Below are 19,736 nucleotides of genomic sequence, written 5' to 3' on the forward strand. Positions count from 1 at the left end.
TTCTTAATTTCCTGTTGACATTGTAGAGAGCCAAGCATTCACAGATCCATGTGTGTGGCATTGAGTCATAGGCTTTTCTATAGTCAATCCAGGCTGTGCTGAGATTGGTCTGTCTGGATCTTTAGTCTTGAGCGACTGCTCTATCCACTAGCAGCTGGTGCTTAGAGCCTTTGGTGTTTTTCCCAATGCCTTTCTGAGCTGGATTCATGTACCGATTCATATGGTTCTGTAGCTTGGTGACTATGATGCCTGACAGGAGTTTCCATGTCGTTGTAAGGCAGGTTATTGGGCGATAGTTGGATGGAATTGTTCCTTTACAAGGGTCCTTCATGATCAGCACTGTTCTTCCTTGTGTTAGCCAAGCTGGGTGGTGGCCTGCTTCTAGCAGTTGGTTCATCTGTTTTGCCAGCCGTTCATGTACTGCTGTCAATTTCTTTAGCCAGTAGGTGTGGATCATGTCTGGGCCAGGTGCTGTCCAGCTCTTCGTGTTCTTGACGCGCTCTTGGATGTCTACTTCTGTGATGGTGAATGGTTCTTGTTCTGGGTGGTTATTGTGTTTCATTCTCAGATCTTGCAGCCACTTTGCACTGGTGTTGTGTGTTTTTTTTCCTTCTCCCATATGTCCCTCCAGTATTGTTCAGTAGAGATGAGCGAAACGGTCGCGGTTCGGCTCGAGCTCGGTTCGCCGAGCCGATGTCTGGTTCGCGTTCGGTTCAGCGAACCACTCGAACCCATAGAAATCAATGGGAGGCAATCACAAACACATAAAAACACCTAGAAAACACCCTCAAAGGTGTCCAAAAGGTGAGAAACAACTCACAACACAACACAAACACATGGGAAAGTTACAAGGACATACACTCATGTGAAAACAAAACAGCTGGACAAGGAAAAAGAGGAGGAGACACAGATATAGGCGTGGCATGCCCTTCTAAAATCATGTAAAACACAGTCTCCCTTTTTTCCAAAAATCGGGCCATACACACCACTTCAGTGGCAGCACTTGTGCCCCAGTTGTACACTTCACAGGTAGATTTGCATCAAGCACATTTAAAAATATGCCATCCTTAACTGTCCCCAGGATGACCCCGGGGTAGGTAGCAAAGTCTTTGCTGAACCATGACTTGTTCATCTTTGCTCCTTTTAAAAAGCACTGTAAGCAAGGGTTACTCCAAGCGGAGTCTCCATTTTTTCCAAAAATTGGGCCACACAGACACCCACCCCATCAGTGGCAGCACTTGTGCCCTAGTTGTACACTTCAAAGGTAGATTTGCATCAAGAACATTCAAAATTACGCCATCCTTAACCCTTCCCAGGATGACCCCGGGGTAGGTAGCAAAGTCTTTCCTGATCCCAGCTCTGTTCATCTTGGCTCCTTTTAGAAAACACTGTAAGCAAGGGTTACTCCAAGCGGAGCCTCCCTTTTTTCCAAAAATTGGGCCACACACAGACACCCACCCCATCAGTAGCAGCACTTGTGCCCTAGTTGTACACTTCACAGGTAGATTTGCATCAAGAACATTCAAAATTACGCCATCCTTAACCCTTCCCAGGATGACCCCGGGGTAGGTAGCAAAGTCTTTGCTGAACCATGACTTGTTCATCTTGGCTCCTTTTTAAAAACACAGCAAGGGGTTTTTTTCCAAAAATTGGGCCACACAGACACCCACCCCATCAGTGGCAGCACTTGTGCCCTAGTTGCAAACAGGATGTTTTGATTTGCATCAAGCACATTCCAAATCCACAAGCATTTACTCTCCCCAGGATGACACAGGGGTAGTAAATTCCTTGTGGATCCATGACTTGTTCATTTTGATGAACATTAGTCTGTCCACATTGTCACTGGACAGACGAGTGCGCTTATCTGTCAGCACTCAACCAGCAGCACTGAAGACATGTTCAGAGACAACGCTGGCAGCTGGACACAACAAGATCTCCAAGGCATAAGTGGAGAGCTCTGGCCATTTTTCAAGATTTGAAGCCCAAAATGAGCAAGGCTCCATTTTCAAAGTCATGGCATCGATGTTCATTTGGAGATACTCCTGGGAGATTCACTCCGTACACCACAGTTGTTTGGTGGAAAAGCCAAGCTAAGATCGAGTAACAGCTTTTGCTGATACTCCTGCATACGTGCGTCCCTTTCTATGGCTGGAATTATGTCAAAAAATTTGGACTTGTACCGGGGATCTAATAGTGTGGCAATCCAGTACTCATCATCACTTCTAATTTTGACAATACGAGGGTCATGTTGGAGGTAGTGCAGCAAGAAGGCACTCATGTGTCTTGCGCAGCCATGCGGACCAAGTCCACGCTGTGTTGGTGGCATAGAGGTGCTAACCGATCTTTCTTCCTCTGACATCTCCCCCCAACCTCTTTCAACTGAAATTTGACCAAGGTCTCCCTCATCCGCTGAGTCTTCCATGTCCATGGACAGTTCGTCCTCCATTTCTTCATGTTCTCCTGCACCTTCCTCAACATTTTGCCTACTACCATGCGCCCTTGTTGATCACTGTCCCCCATGGTCCCATGCCTGCCGCCTTGGTGATGATGAACGTCTGCACCTTGGTGATGTTGTTGTCCCTTGCACATATGAATCCTCCTGTAGTTCCTCCCCTTCCTGTTGTCCCACCCCCTGACTCCGAATAGTGTTTAGTGTGTGCTCCAGCATGTAAATGACTGGAATTGTCATGCTGATGATGGCATTGTCAGCGCTAAACATATTCGTCGCCATGTCGAAACTGTGCAGAAGGGTGCATAGGTACTTGATCTGAAACCACTCCATGAGGGTGATCTGCCCCACCTCTGCATCTTGTTGGCCCAGGCTATACGTCATGACGTATTGCACCAGGGCTTGGCGGTGCTGCCACAGTCGCTGTAACATGTGGAGAGTCGAATTCCAGCGTGTTGGCACATCGCATTTCAGGCGATGAACCGGCAGGCCGAAAGACTTCTGGAGCGATGCAAGTCGCTCAGCAGCGGCGGTTGAATGGCGGAAGTGAGCAGACAGTTTTCGTGCCCTGTTCAGAAGGCCATCTAGGCCGGGATAGTGAGTTAAAAATTGCTGGACAACAAGGTTCAAAACGTGAGCCATACAAGGCACGTGTGTCACCTTGCCCAGGCAAAGGGCCGCACCCAGGTTTGCAGCATTGTCACACACGGCCTTACCAGGCTGCAGGTTGAATGGAGACAACCATTTACCAAACTCAGTCTCCAGAGCTGCCCACAACTCAGCCGCTGTGTGACTCTTATTTCCAAGACATTTCAAGCTAAAGACCGCCTGATGCCGTTGCGCTCTGCTGCCAGCATAGTAATGAGGGGTGTGTGATTCCTTCTGCGCAGTTACAACGCTGGTGGCCTGAACAGGCAGGCTTGGGGCGGAGGTGGAGGACCCAGACGAGTTTGAGGAGGCAGAAGCAGTGGAGGAACTTGGACAGACAGAGGATTGACACACAAGTCATGGGGACGGCAAGACTTGTGCAGCAGACCTTTCACCACCTATCATCATAGTTACCCAGTGCCCTGTCAGCGACATGTAACGTCCCTGTCCATGCTTACTGGTCCAAAAATCGGTGGTGAAATGCACCCGTTCACACACAGAGTTTCTCAAGAAAGCGGTGATGTTGTGTGTGACATGCTGGTGTAGCGCAGGCACACCTTTCTTAGAGAAGTAGTGGCGACTGGGCATCTGGTACTGGGGCACAGCGACAGACATAAGGTCTCTAAAATCCTGTGTGTCCACCAGGCGGAAAGGCAGCATTTCGGTAGCCAAGAGCTTACAGAGGGATAAAGTCAACCTCTTAGCTTTGTCATGGGTCGCAGGAAATGGCCTTTTATTTGTCCACATCTGAAGGACAGAGATCTGGCTGCTGTGTGTAGACGGTGGTGAGTAGGGTGTCCCTGAAAAAATGCAGGTTTGTGAGGAAAGTGCAGGCGTAGACATAATGTTGCCTTCATCCAACATTGATGCTATCGATGTCTGAGAGAGCTGTGCACACGCACTTGTTTCCCCTTCCAAACAAACTGACGACCTACCAAGCAAACTGCCTGTTGCGGTTACACTGGTGGAAGTTGTGCGTGGAAAACCAGGTGTGACAGCTGTCCCCAAAGTCCTAGAAGATGAAGATGAAGAGCGCTGCACTGGAAGGGGCAGGCGGTGGATGGTCCACTCCTCTAGGCCGCATTGCAGGACGGTGAGCTTCCCACTGGGACATATGATATTTATTCATGTGACGATTCATGGAAGAAGTTGTCAAACTGCTGAGGTTTTTGCCTCTACTAACAGATTCACGACAAATTTTACAGATCACATGATTTGGGCGATCCTTTGCAAGGTCAAAAAAGGACCAGGCTAGGCAAGGCTTAGAGGACATGCGACCTGCTGAGCCACCCTGACTAGTGCTCAGAGGCACAGTGGTGGCTGAGGTTGCAGTTGTAGACGTGCTTCCAGTACTCCTCCTCTGTCCAGGAAGGCGCAAGGTAACTTCGTCGTCAGTTGCATCCTCCTCCAACGCCTCTGTTGACCTACTCGAGTGCCTGACTGTGGCTTGACAGTAGGTGGGATCTAGAACTTCCTCATCAAGCGTTGTGTTTGCACTCCCCTCACTCTCAGACCAAGCCTCTTCCTGCCCTGAACGAATATTTAAGTTGTCATCCCAATCTGGTATCTGCGTCTCATCGTCATCAGTATGTTCCTCATTGTCTATTACAACAGGTGTTACAGTTTGTGAATAAGGGTCAACATTATGCTCAGAAACTTGGTCATCACGGCTTGAATCTGAGTCACAAAGGTTCTGGGCATCACTGCAGACCATTTCCTGGTCTGTACTCACTGTAGCTTGGGAGCAGGCCTCTGATTCCCAGGCTATAGTGTGACTGAACAGCTCTGCAGACTCAGCCATCTCTGTTCCACCATACTGTGCAGGGCGGATGGAGACTTGAGAGGTGGGAGAAAGCAAGTGTGACTGGGATGACAACTCAGAGGACTGGTGTTTTTTGGATGCGGTAGTTCAGGTGGCGGAGGGGGCACTTGTTGGACCACTTGAGATCCATTCAAGCATTTTCTTTTTTTGGCCATCATCTACCTTTTTTCCAGTTGTTCGTGTCCGTAAAAAAGGGAGCACATCGGATTGTCCACGGAAAGTAGTAGACATCTTACTTTTGCTGGAAGATAACCTATCTTCAGCAGATGGTAATGGAGCTTTGCCACCTTCCCCACAAACAAACCCTTTTTTTCCTTTTCCAACACGCCAGTTCCCCTTTCCACCAGCATCTGTCATTTTTCCACTCATTTTGATTGCGACAAGATTGTGCACTTAAAATGTGTTAGTAAAAATTGAGAGGTGGTGTAGATTGCAGCGGTGGTCTACCTTTATTGACAGCAGAATAAACAACAATAACTATCCCGGACAATGCAACTATGACCCTTAAACTGGCAGCACAGTTTGCTATTATAATGGCTTAGTAACAATGAGCTTGAGTGTGCAACGCAGAGGTGCTGCAAATAGCTTTGCACCAGTGGGACACTAATGAAGTCCAACAGCCACTTTTAGGATGCCACTAAGTTTCCTCAGTGTTTGCTATTATAATGGCTTAGTAACAATAAGCTTGAGTGTGCAATGCAGAGGTGCTGCAAATTGCTTTGCACCAGTGGGACACTAATGAATTCCAACAGCCACTTTTAGGATGGCACTAACTGGCAGCACTCTGCAATTAAAATGGCTTTGCTAAAAAGGACAGGAGGGTACAGTGGCCGGGTTTTGGGTCAGTGTAGAGGAAAGGAAGCCTCACTTTCTATCCCTCCTAATGGTGAAATGCAGCAAGGAAGTCCCTGAGCTTAGCTACACAGATGCTCTTATCTGTTGCTGTTAAAAACTGTTTCCACGGACCTGACTGTCACCTATGGCTCTGAGCCTGCTGTTATTAGCCCTTACAAGGGCTGAAAGAAACTTCTATCCCTATTCTGTATAGCGCTGTGTGTAGAGCGTACACAACAGGATCGGCGGCAGGAGCTGCGCCAGCGGTGACTGACACCCAGAAGCAGAAGGCAGATAATGGTGTCCAGACGTTTTTATAATGCAGGGACATGTGACATGGACAGCCTAAGACATATGCCCTTGCTTGTCTGGCAAAAAGTCCACTTAGCTGTGTGTGTGTCTGGGATTGGCTGACATGCTGGCCCGCCCCACTACACGCGCGCTTAGGGAAGGAAGACAAGATAAAAAAAAAAATGTCGATCGCCATTATCCCAGCAGCAGTGATCTGAACGCGCTGTCCCCGCACACTATATGCTGAAATTTCATAACAGTGTGAGTCACAGAGTGACTCAGGGCCGGCTCCAGGTTTTTGTGGGCCCTGGGCGAAAGAGTCTCAGTGGGCCCCATCCACACACAGACATGCACAGATACATACACATACAGGCACACGTACACATACTTATTTAAAGAGAAATTCACAAAAACACATAAATAGACATAAATCTAGACACAGTCATATACACTGCCATACATAGATACACATCATACACACAGACACACATACACACACACACACACACACACACATTATTTTTATATATTTATCCTGTATATATATTTCTAATATTGGGAAGCCGGCAACAGCCTCATTCACCTCCCGGCTTGTCTAACAGACATGGCCGCACATAGGGCACACTAACACTGCAGTATATACATCACAAAAGAGGCTGGGGACAAACACAATACTGGGGGGAATACATATTACTGAGGAAAGGGGTATACAGCTCTAGAGGAGGGCAGTGACTGAGGTGGGGGGGACAGCTGTGAGGTGGGGGGTTGACATGCAGCTCTGGGTGTATGCAGCTCTGGGGTGGGGGGGACATACAGCACCTGGGTGGAGGGGACATACAACTCTGGGGGTATAGTAGTATGCAGCCCCCATATTGTGTTATGAAGCCCCCATTGTCCTACATATAGTATTATGTAGCCCCCATATGCACTATGCAGCCCCCATATAGCACAATGCAGACCCAGATAGCATTAGGCACCTTCATGTAGTACACAGCACACATATAGTACAATGCAGACCCAGATAGCAATAGGCACCCTCATGTAGTACACAGCCCCTAAATACCACAGTGCAGAGCCAGATAGCATTAGGTATCCTCATGTAGTACACAGACCTATATAGTACAGTGCAGACCCAGACAGCACAGTGTAGAGCCAGATAGCATTAGGCACCCTCATGTAGCATACAGCTTGTATATAGCATAGCCTGTATATAGCACAGTGCAGAGCCAGATAGCAGTAGGCACCCTCATGTAGCATACAGCTTGTATATAGCATAGCCTGTATATAGCACAGTGCAGAGCCAGATAGCAGTAGGCACCCTCATGTAGCATACAGCTTGTATATAGCATAGCCTGTATATAGCACAGTGCAGAGCCAGATAGCAGTAGGCACCCTCATGTAGAATACAGTGATTAATACTCAGTGGCGTAACTAGAGTTTGATGGGCCCTGGTGCAAAATTTGGACCGGGGCCCCCATCCACGTACACCGACACTTAGGGTGAGGGATAATGACACTGACACTCGGGGTACAGGATAATGATGCTGACACTTGGCTCTTACCCTCAGCACCCAGGTTTCCCATGATCTGAAATCCCTCTATCAGTACCCAGCTTTCCCATGTTCTGATATCCATCTTTCCCTCAGCACCCAGCTTTCCCATAACAGAGTAAAGCTGGGTGCTGAGAGATGTATAGCAGAGCATGGGAAAGCTGGGTGCTGAGAGATGTATAGCAGAGCATGGGAAAGCTGGGTGCTGAGAGATGTATAGCAGAGCATGGGAAAGCTGGGTGCTGAGAGATGTATAGCAGAGCATGGGAAAGCTGGGTGCTGAGAGAAGATGTATAGCAGAGCATGGGAAAGCTGGGTGCTGAGAGAAGATGTATAGCAGAGCATGGGAAAGCTGGGTGCTGAGAAAAGATGTATAGCAGAGCATGGGAAAGCTGGGTGCTGAGAGAAGATGTATAGCAGAGCATAGGAAAGCTGGGTGCTGAGGGAAAGAGCCTTTTCCCCTCAGCACAAAACATTCCCATCCCATACTTGTATCTTTGTCCTCCTTATATATAGATCTCCAAATACTATAATGGCCCCCACATAGCCTTCCGTATAATATAAAGGGTCCCACATAACCCGTCATATATTATAATGCACCCCCATAGTTTTCCATGTATTATAATTCACCCAATAGTACTCCATATATTATACTGCACCACAGTCCTCCATGTTTTATAACGCACACCCATGTGTGTCCATGTGTAAGGTAGCCTCCATATTTCTCCATTTATTATAATGTAGCCCCCATAGTGCTATATGTATTATAATGTAGCGCTATAAATCATCATATTGTATTATGCAGCCCATACTCCTCCATGTATAATGCACCCCTAGTCCATGTATAAGGTGTCCTTCATGTTTATTATGCAGTCCCATAGACCTCCATGTATCATGGAGCCAGGCCCCTCCAGGTCTCCATGTGTCATGCAGCCAGCAAAATAAAAAACAAGTACCTCTCTTCTCCTTCCGCCCCCTGCGACTGCGGTAGTTACGCCCCTGCCCCCATATGTCACACACCCTGCACCCCCATATCACACACTACACCCCCATATCTCACACACCCTGCTTCCCATACAGTCTGCACCCCCATATCACACACACTACACCCCCATATCTCTCACACCCTGCTTCCCATACAGCCTGCACCCCCCATATCACACACACAAACACACACACACACACACACACACACTGCTCCCCATACAGCCTGCACCCCCCATATCCCCCCCACACACACTGCTTCCCATACAGCCTGCACCCCCCAGATCTCACACACTACACCCCCATATGTCACATACCCTGCTTCCCATACAGCCTGCACCCCCCATATCACACACACACACACACACACACACACTGCTCCCCATACAGCCTGCACCCCCCATATCCCACACACACACTGCTTCCCATACAGCCTGCACCCCCAGATCTCACACACTACACCCCCATATGTCACATACCCTGCTCCCCATACAGCCTGCACCCCCATATCACACACAATACACCCCCATATCTCACACACCCTGCTCACATATCTCACCCTGTCTGTACCCCAACTTACCCCTCTCAAACACTCTGCACCCCCATATCACACACAATACACCCCCATATCTCACACACCCTGCTCACATATCTCACCCTGCCTGTACCCCAACTTACCCCTCTCAAACACTCTGCACCCCTTCACATGCTTCTGTCACAGTCTGCAGCCCTCATATGCCCCTCACCCTGCAGCCCCCCTCACCCTCATGTCCCCTCTTTTTTTATTACCAGTCATGTGTCCAAATCTCCTTCAGGATTCAGTATCTTGCTTTCTGCCGGCATCCTGTGTCTCCTCCCACACAGTCACATGGGCGTGACATCATCGCAGGTCCTGCAGGATGGAGATTCCGTCTGCTGTGCAGGTCAGGACTAGCACTCCGGTAGAGGCTAGATCGGAGTTGATTTTTTGAGGTGGGAGGAGTGATTTCATGAAATCATGATGTCACCGGAAAAGGCGGGGCCTCCTCAGTGCCGTACAGATCTGTGGGCGGGAAGCGGCAGTGCTTGGGCTCCTCTGTGCAGAGCGGACGGATCCTGACCCTGAGGTGGAGAAGAGTCAGCGTTTCCTCATTAGTTATAGCTCTGGGGTCTCAGCCTGGATGTTGGGGGCACAGAGCAGTGTCTCCTGTCTGTGTTGGGGGCTGCAGCTCGTGTATGTCTCAGGCTTCAATAAGGTAAGTGTCTTATGGGGGGTTACACGGAGCAGGGGATGATACTGTACGTTTGGGGGGGCTCGCACTGGCCGGGGGGATGACGCTGTACGTTTGGGGGGGCTTGCACTGGCCGGGGTATGACGCTGCACGTTTGGGGGGGATCGCACTGGTCGGGGGGATGACGCTGTACGTTTGGGGGGGCTCGCACTGGCCGGGGGGATGACGCTGTACGTTTGGGGGGGCTTGCACTGGCCGGGGTGCGACGCTGCACGTTTGGGGGGCATCGCACTGGCCGGGGGGATGACGCTGTACGTTTGGAGGGGCTCGCACTGGCCGGGGGGATGACGCTGTACGTTTGGGGGGGCTCGCACTGGCCGTGGTGCGACGCTGCACGTTTGGGGGGGATCGCACTGGCCGCGGTGCGACGCTGCACGTTTGGGGGGATGGCACTGGCCGTGGGGCGACGCTGCACGTTTGGGGGGATGGCACTGGCCGGGTTGGTGACGCTGCACGTTTGGGGGGCTCGCACTGGCCGCGGTGCGACGCTGCACGTTTGGGGGGGCTCACACTGGCCGGGGGGATGATGCTGTACGTTTGGGGGGGCTCGCACTGGCCGGGGGGCGACGCTGCACGTTTGGGGGGGCTCGCACTGGCCGGGGGGTGATGCTGCACGTTTGGGGGGATGGCACTGGCCGGGTTGGTGACGCTGCACGTTTGGGGGGGGCTCGCACTGGCCGGGGGGCGACGCTGCACGTTTGGGGGGGCTCGCACTGGCCGGGGGGCGATGCTGCACGTTTGGGGGGGCTCGCACTGGCCGGGGGGCGATGCTGCACGTTTGGGGGGGCTCGCACTGGCCGCGGTGCGACGCTGCACGTTTGGGGGGGCTCGTACTGGCCGCGGTGCGACGCTGCACGTTTGGGGGGGCTCGCACTGGCCGGGGGGCGATGCTGCACGTTTGGGGGGATGGCACTGGCCGGGTTGGTGACGCTGCACGTTTGGGGGGGCTCACACTGGCCGCGGTGCGACGCTGCACGTCTGGGGGGGATCGCACTGGCCGCGGTGCGACGCTGCACGTTTGGGGGGGCTCGCACTGGCCGGGGTGCGACGCTGCACGTTTGGGGGGGCTCGCACTGGCCGGGGTGCGACGCTGCACGTTTGGGGGGGATGGCACTGGCCGGGGGGCGACGCTGCACGTTTGGGGTGGCTCGCACTGGCCGGTGGGCGACGCTGTATGTTTGGGGGGGGCTCGCACTGGCCGGGGGATCGACGCTGCACGTTTGGGGGGATGGCACTGGCCGCGGTGCGACGCTGCACGTTTGGGGGGGCTCGCACTGGCCGCGGTGCGACGCTGCACGTTTGGGGGGATGGCACTGGCCGGGTTGGTGACGCTGCACGTTTGGTGGGGCTCGCACTGGCCGGGGGGCGACGCTGCACGTTTGGGGGGACACGCACTGGCCGCGGTGCGACGCTGCACGTTTGGGGGGATGGCACTGGCCGGGTTGGTGACGCTGCACGTTTGGTGGGGCTCGCACTGGCCGGGGGGCGACGCTGCACGTTTGGGGGGACTCGCACTGGCCGCGGTGCGCTGCTGCACGTTTGGGGGGCTCGCACTGGCCAGGGGGGGGAGGCTGCATGTTTGGGGGGCTCGCACTGGCCAGGGGGTGAGGCTGCATGTTTGGGGGGCTCGCACTGGCCAGGGGGTGAGGCTGCATGTTTGGGGGGGCTCGCACTGGCCGGGGGGATACGCTGCAAGTTTGGGGGTGCTCGCACTAGCCGGGGGGCAACGCTGTACGTTTGGGGGTGCTCGCACTAGCCGGGGGGGCGACGCTGCACGTTTGGGGTGGCTCGCACTGGCCGGGGGGCGATGCTGCACGTTTGGGGGGGGCTCGCACTGGCCGGGGGGATGATGCTGTACGTTTGGGGGGGCTCGCACTAGCCGGGGGGCGACGCTGCACGTTTGGGGGGGCTCGCACTGGCCGGGGGGCGACGCTGCACGTTTGGGGGGGCTCGCACTGGCCGGGGGGATGACGCTGTACATTTGGGGAGGCTCGCACTGGCCGGGGGGATGATGCTGCACGTTTGGGGGGGCTCGCACTGGCCGGGGGGGCGACGCTGCACGTTTGGGGGGGCTCGCACTGGCCAGGGGGCGACGCTGCACGTTTGGGGGGGCTCGCACTGGCCGCGGTGCGACGCGACGCTGCACGTTTGGGGGGATGGCACTGGCCGGGTTGGTGACTCTTCACGTTTGGGGGGGCTCGCACTGGCCGCGGTGCGACGCTGCACGTTTGGGGGGCTCGCACTGGCCGCGGTGCGACGCTGCACGTTTGGGGGGGCTCGCACTGGCCGGGGGGCGACGCTGCACGTTTGGGGGGGCTCGCACTGGCCGCGGTGCGACGCTGCACGTTTGGGGGGATGGCACTGGCCGGGTTGGTGACGCTGCACGTTTGGGGGGGCTCGCACTGGCCGGGGGGCGACGCTGCACGTTTGGGGGGGCTCGCACTGGCCGGGGGGGCGACGCTGCACGTTTGGGGGGGCTCGCACTGGCCGCAGTGCGATGCTGCACGTTTGGGGGGGCTCGCACTGGCCGCGGTGCGACGCTGCACGTTTGGGGGGATGGCACTGGCCGGGGGGATGATGCTGTACGTTTGGGGGGGGCTCGCACTGGCCGGGGTGCGACGCTGCACGTTTGGGGGGGGGTGGCACTGGCCGGGGGGCGACGCTGCACGTTTGGGGGGGCTCGCACTGGCCGCGGTGCGACGCTGCACGTTTGGGGGGATGGCACTGGCCGGGTTGGTGACGCTGCACGTTTGGGGGGGCTCGCACTGGCCGGGGTGCGACGCTGCACGTTTGGGGGGGCTCGCACTGGCCGGGGGGCGACACTGCACGTTTGGGGGGGCTCGCACTGGCCGCGGTGCGACGCTGCACGTTTGGGGGGGCTCGCACTGGCCGGGGTGCGACGCTGCATGTTTGGGGGGGAGCTTGCAGGGGGAAAGAGGCTGCACGTTGGGGGGGGGAGCTTGCAGGGGGAGAGAGGCTGCACGTTGGGGGGGGGAGCTTGCAGGGGGAGAGAGGCTGCACTTTGGGGGGGAGAGAGGCTACACGTTGGGGGGGAGGGAGCTTGCAGGGGGAGAGAGGCTGCACGTTGGGGGTGGAGCTTGCAGGGGGAGAGAGGCTGCACGTGGGGGCCGAGCTTGCAGGGGGAGAGAGGCTGCACGTGGGGGGCTCGTGCTGGGCAGGGGGCCGTGTTGCACTTTGTGGAAGGTGTGCTATTAATCTTCTCCCTTTGTTTTTCTAACACAGTTTGTGACTACTGGCATCTGGGTGTAATTGCCCCCCCCCCCCCCCGTCGTCCCACCTTAGAGACTGAGAGAACAGTGTGGTCTAATGCACATCACACCTCCTGTGTCCTCCAATGTATTCAGCAAGAGGATTTTTATGGTAAATGGAGAAATACAATTTTTACACCTAAAACGCACGGGACTCGGATACAAAAGATTTTTTTTCTTTCATTGTTGCCAATGTCCAACATGGCTTTATTCTACGTATTAATTTGTAAAGTTGATTGTTACAGTGTATATTTGTATCCCCGACCTACTGTCTCCCCCTCCCTAATTACCCTGTAGACTGTGAGCCTCCGAGGGCAGGGTCCGCTCCCCTCTGTACCCGTCTGTCAGTGTTATATATTTGTATCCCCGACCTTCTGTCTCCTCCCCATTACCCTGTAGACTGTAGCCCCTGAGGGCAGGGTCCGCTCCCCTCTGTACCCGTCTGTGAGGATTGGTTTATTCACTGTAATTTATATCTGTATGTTGGGTGTAACCCATTCCCATGTACAGCATGGAATAAATGTTCTCTATAAAAATAAAACTGTATAAATATATTTCTCCTTTTTTTTTTTTTTTTTTTTTTTTTTTTTTTTAAATTGATATACTTATTTTAATAAAACTGTTCTAGAAGTTTGGGCTGAATGTTCATTTCTATAATGATAAAGCTCTGTGTGACATTAGTGAGCAGTCACAGTGTTGTAGGTAGTTTCCAAAACATCTCAGTCCTCACATGTAGACCTATGGGGAGATAAGTTATGCACACCAGTGACTATGGAAGGGGAATACATGGAATAGCAGAAACTGCTGTGTGAATACTGACATGAAAAATTCAATAGCTATTTGTAAGAATGAAATGTGAAAAATGAAACCTGCATTACTGCCATGAATATATGAATAAAGAGAAATTTAGCTACTGAATTGATCAATGCAGAAGAGCCCCAACACTACGCCAAAGTATTTCTCTACGTTGGGGTCCCTAGCTTGTGTGTGTCCTCTCATGCAGTTAAAAAAACTTACCGTGTATGGGACGCTGAGACCCAGGCTATATATACGATGTGGATTGGCAATAGGTGTGTGTATGGGGAGGGTTCACAAACGAAAAACTACTAACATTAAGGAATAACGTTTGGAACTCCATTCTATGTCTGAACTGGGTGCAAAAAACCTAAAAAACATCACTATGGGGAGATAAGTTATGCACACCAGTGACTATGGAAGGGGAATACATGGAATAGCAGAAACTGCTGTGTGAATACTGACATGAAAAATTCAATAGCTATTTGTAAGAATGAAATGTGAAAAATGAAACCTGCATTACTGCCATGAATATATGAATAAAGAGAAATTTAGCTACTGAATTGATCAATGCAGAAGAGCCCCAACACTACGCCAAAGTATTTCTCTACGTTGGGGTCCCTAGCTTGTGTGTGTCCTCTCATGCAGTTAAAAAAACTTACCGTGTATGGGACGCTGAGACCCAGGCTATATATACGATGTGGATTGGCAATAGGTGTGTGTATGGGGAGGGTTCACAAACGAAAAACTACTAACATTAAGGAATAACGTTTGGAACTCCATTCTATGTCTGAACTGGGTGCAAAAAACCTAAAAAACATCACTATGGGGAGATAAGTTATGCACACCAGTGACTATGGAAGGGGAATACATGGAATAGCAGAAACTGCTGTGTGAATACTGACATGAAAAATTCAATAGCTATTTGTAAGAATGAAATGTGAAAAATGAAACCTGCATTACTGCCATGAATATATGAATAAAGAGAAATTTAGCTACTGAATTGATCAATGCAGAAGAGCCCCAACACTACGCCAAAGTATTTCTCTACGTTGGGGTCCCTAGCTTGTGTGTGTCCTCTCATGCAGTTAAAAAAACTTACCGTGTATGGGACGCTGAGACCCAGGCTATATATACGATGTGGATTGGCAATAGGTGTGTGTATGGGGAGGGTTCACAAACGAAAAACTACTAACATTAAGGAATAACGTTTGGAACTCCATTCTATGTCTGAACTGGGTGCAAAAAACCTAAAAAACATCACTATGGGGAGATAAGTTATGCACACCAGTGACTATGGAAGGGGAATACATGGAATAGCAGAAACTGCTGTGTGAATACTGACATGAAAAATTCAATAGCTATTTGTAAGAATGAAATGTGAAAAATGAAACCTGCATTACTGCCATGAATATATGAATAAAGAGAAATTTAGCTACTGAATTGATCAATGCAGAAGAGCCCCAACACTACGCCAAAGTATTTCTCTACGTTGGGGTCCCTAGCTTGTGTGTGTCCTCTCATGCAGTTAAAAAAACTTACCGTGTATGGGACGCTGAGACCCAGGCTATATATACGATGTGGATTGGCAATAGGTGTGTGTATGGGGAGGGTTCACAAACGAAAAACTACTAACATTAAGGAATAACATTTGGAACTCCATTCTATGTCTGAACTGGGTGCAAAAAACCTAAAAAACATCACTATGGGGAGATAAGTTATGCACACCAGTGACTATGGAAGGGGAATACATGGAATAGCAGAAACTGCTGTGTGAATACTGACATGAAAAATTCAATAGCTATTTGTAAGAATGAAATGTGAAAAATGAAACCTGCATTACTGCCATGAATATATGAATAAAGAGAAATTTAGCTACTGAATTGATCAATGCAGAAGAGCCCCAACACTACGCCAAAGTATTTCTCTACGTTGGGGTCCCTAGCTTGTGTGTGTCCTCTCATGCAGTTAAAAAAACTTACCGTGTATGGGACGCTGAGACCCAGGCTATATATACGATGTGGATTGGCAATAGGTGTGTGTATGGGGAGGGTTCACAAACGAAAAACTACTAACATTAAGGAATAACGTTTGGAACTCCATTCTATGTCTGAACTGGGTGCAAAAAACCTAAAAAACATCACTATGGGGAGATAGGTTATGCACACCAGTGACTATGGAAGGGGAATACATGGAATAGCAGAAACTGCTGTGTGAATACTGACATGAAAAATTCAATAGCTATTTGTAAGAATGAAATGTGAAAAATGAAACCTGCATTACTGCCATGAATATATGAATAAAGAGAAATTTAGCTACTGAATTGATCAATGCAGAAGAGCCCCAACACTACGCCAAAGTATTTCTCTACGTTGGGGTCCCTAGCTTGTGTGTGTCCTCTCATGCAGTTAAAAAAACTTACCGTGTATGGGACGCTGAGACCCAGGCTATATATACGATGTGGATTGGCAATAGGTGTGTGTATGGGGAGGGTTCACAAACGAAAAACTACTAACATTAAGGAATAACGTTTGGAACTCCATTCTATGTCTGAACTGGGTGCAAAAAACCTAAAAAACATCACTATGGGGAGATAAGTTATGCACACCAGTGACTATGGAAGGGGAATACATGGAATAGCAGAAACTGCTGTGTGAATACTGACATGAAAAATTCAATAGCTATTTGTAAGAATGAAATGTGAAAAATGAAACCTGCATTACTGCCATGAATATATGAATAAAGAGAAATTTAGCTACTGAATTGATCAATGCAGAAGAGCCCCAACACTACGCCAAAGTATTTCTCTACGTTGGGGTCCCTAGCTTGTGTGTGTCCTCTCATGCAGTTAAAAAAACTTACCGTGTATGGGACGCTGAGACCCAGGCTATATATACGATGTGGATTGGCAATAGGTGTGTGTATGGGGAGGGTTCACAAACGAAAAACTACTAACATTAAGGAATAACGTTTGGAACTCCATTCTATGTCTGAACTGGGTGCAAAAAACCTAAAAAACATCACTATGGGGAGATAGGTTATGCACACCAGTGACTATGGAAGGGGAATACATGGAATAGCAGAAACTGCTGTGTGAATACTGACATGAAAAATTCAATAGCTATTTGTAAGAATGAAATGTGAAAAATGAAACCTGCATTACTGCCATGAATATATGAATAAAGAGAAATTTAGCTACTGAATTGATCAATGCAGAAGAGCCCCAACACTACGCCAAAGTATTTCTCTACGTTGGGGTCCCTAGCTTGTGTGTGTCCTCTCATGCAGTTAAAAAAACTTACCGTGTATGGGACGCTGAGACCCAGGCTATATATACGATGTGGATTGGCAATAGGTGTGTGTATGGGGAGGGTTCACAAACGAAAAACTACTAACATTAAGGAATAACGTTTGGAACTCCATTCTATGTCTGAACTGGGTGCAAAAAACCTAAAAAACATCACTATGGGGAGATAAGTTATGCACACCAGTGACTATGGAAGGGGAATACATGGAATAGCAGAAACTGCTGTGTGAATACTGACATGAAAAATTCAATAGCTATTTGTAAGAATGAAATGTGAAAAATGAAACCTGCATTACTGCCATGAATATATGAATAAAGAGAAATTTAGCTACTGAATTGATCAATGCAGAAGAGCCCCAACACTACGCCAAAGTATTTCTCTACGTTGGGGTCCCTAGCTTGTGTGTGTCCTCTCATGCAGTTAAAAAAACTTACCGTGTATGGGACGCTGAGACCCAGGCTATATATACGATGTGGATTGGCAATAGGTGTGTGTATGGGGAGGGTTCACAAACGAAAAACTACTAACATTAAGGAATAACGTTTGGAACTCCATTCTATGTCTGAACTGGGTGCAAAAAACCTAAAAAACATCACTATGGGGAGATAAGTTATGCACACCAGTGACTATGGAAGGGGAATACATGGAATAGCAGAAACTGCTGTGTGAATACTGACATGAAAAATTCAATAGCTATTTGTAAGAATGAAATGTGAAAAATGAAACCTGCATTACTGCCATGAATATATGAATAAAGAGAAATTTAGCTACTGAATTGATCAATGCAGAAGAGCCCCAACACTACGCCAAAGTATTTCTCTACGTTGGGGTCCCTAGCTTGTGTGTGTCCTCTCATGCAGTTAAAAAAACTTACCGTGTATGGGACGCTGAAACCCAGGCTATATATACGATGTGGATTGGCAATAGGTGTGTGTATGGGGAGGGTTCACAAACGAAAAACTACTAACATTAAGGAATAACGTTTGGAACTCCATTCTATGTCTGAACTGGGTGCAAAAAACCTAAAAAACATCACTATGGGGAGATAAGTTATGCACACCAGTGACTATGGAAGGGGAATACATGGAATAGCAGAAACTGCTGTGTGAATACTGACATGAAAAATTCAATAGCTATTTGTAAGAATGAAATGTGAAAAATGAAACCTGCATTACTGCCATGAATATATGAATAAAGAGAAATTTAGCTACTGAATTGATCAATGCAGAAGAGCCCCAACACTACGCCAAAGTATTTCTCTACGTTGGGGTCCCTAGCTTGTGTGTGTCCTCTCATGCAGTTAAAAAACTTACCGTGTATGGGACGCTGAGACCCAGGCTATATATGCGTATAATGTGGATTGGCAATAGGTGTGTATGGGGAGGGTTCACAAACGAAAAACTACTAACATTAAGGAATAACGTTTGGAACTCCATTCTATGTCTGAACTGGGTGCAAAAAACCTAAAAAACATCACTATGGGGAGATAAGTTATGCACACCAGTGACTATGGAAGGGGAATACATGGAATAGCAGAAACTGCTGTGTGAATACTGACATGAAAAATTCAATAGCTATTTGTAAGAATGAAATGTGAAAAATGAAACCTGCATTACTGCCATGAATATATGAATAAAGAGAAATTTAGCTACTGAATTGATCAATGCAGAAGAGCCCCAACACTACGCCAAAGTATTTCTCTACGTTGGGGTCCCTAGCTTGTGTGTGTCCTCTCATGCAGTTAAAAAAAATTTACCGTGTATGGGACGCTGAGACCCAGGCTATATATACGATGTGGATTGGCAATAGGTGTGTGTATGGGGAGGGTTCACAAACGAAAAACTACTAACATTAAGGAATAACGTTTGGAACTCCATTCTATGTCTGAACTGGGTGCAAAAAACCTAAAAAACATCACTATGGGGAGATAAGTTATGCACACCAGTGACTATGGAAGGGGAATACATGGAATAACTGCATGAGAGGACACACACAAGCTAGGGACCCCAACGTAGAGAAATACTTTGGCGTAGTGTTGGGGCTCTTCTGCATTGATCAATTCAGTAGCTAAATTTCTCTTTATTCATATATTCATGGCAGTAATGCAGGTTTCATTTTTCACATTTCATTCTTACAAATAGCTATTGAATTTTTCATGTCAGTATTCACACAGCAGTTTCTGCTATTCCATGTATTCCCCTTCCATAGTCACTGGTGCGCATAACTTATCTCCCCATAGTGATGTTTTTTAGGTTTTTTGCACCCAGTTCAGACATAGAATGGAGTTCCAAACGTTATTCCTTAATGTTAGTAGTTTTTCGTTTGTGAACCCTCCCCATACACACACCTATTGCCAATCCACATCGTATATATAGCCTGGGTCTCAGCGTCCCATACACGGTAAGTTTTTTTAACTGCATGAGAGGACACACACAAGCTAGGGACCCCAACGTAGAGAAATACTTTGGCGTAGTGTTGGGGCTCTTCTGCATTGATCAATTCAGTAGCTAAATTTC

General features: G+C 49.4%; 1 long non-coding RNA gene across 1 annotated transcript; it reads left to right on the forward strand.

Moving 5' to 3' along the window:
• Positions 1–9,505: 9,505 nt before the first annotated feature.
• On the forward strand, positions 9,506–13,747 carry LOC142255138 (uncharacterized). The gene is made up of 2 exons (XR_012727358.1): positions 9,506–9,812; positions 13,092–13,747. It is a non-coding gene; the product is annotated as an uncharacterized LOC142255138 (long non-coding RNA).
• Positions 13,748–19,736: the final 5,989 nt, after the last annotated feature.

This window comes from Anomaloglossus baeobatrachus, chromosome 10, assembly GCF_048569485.1.
Source record: "Anomaloglossus baeobatrachus isolate aAnoBae1 chromosome 10, aAnoBae1.hap1, whole genome shotgun sequence".
Lineage (NCBI taxonomy): Eukaryota > Metazoa > Chordata > Amphibia > Anura > Aromobatidae > Anomaloglossus > Anomaloglossus baeobatrachus.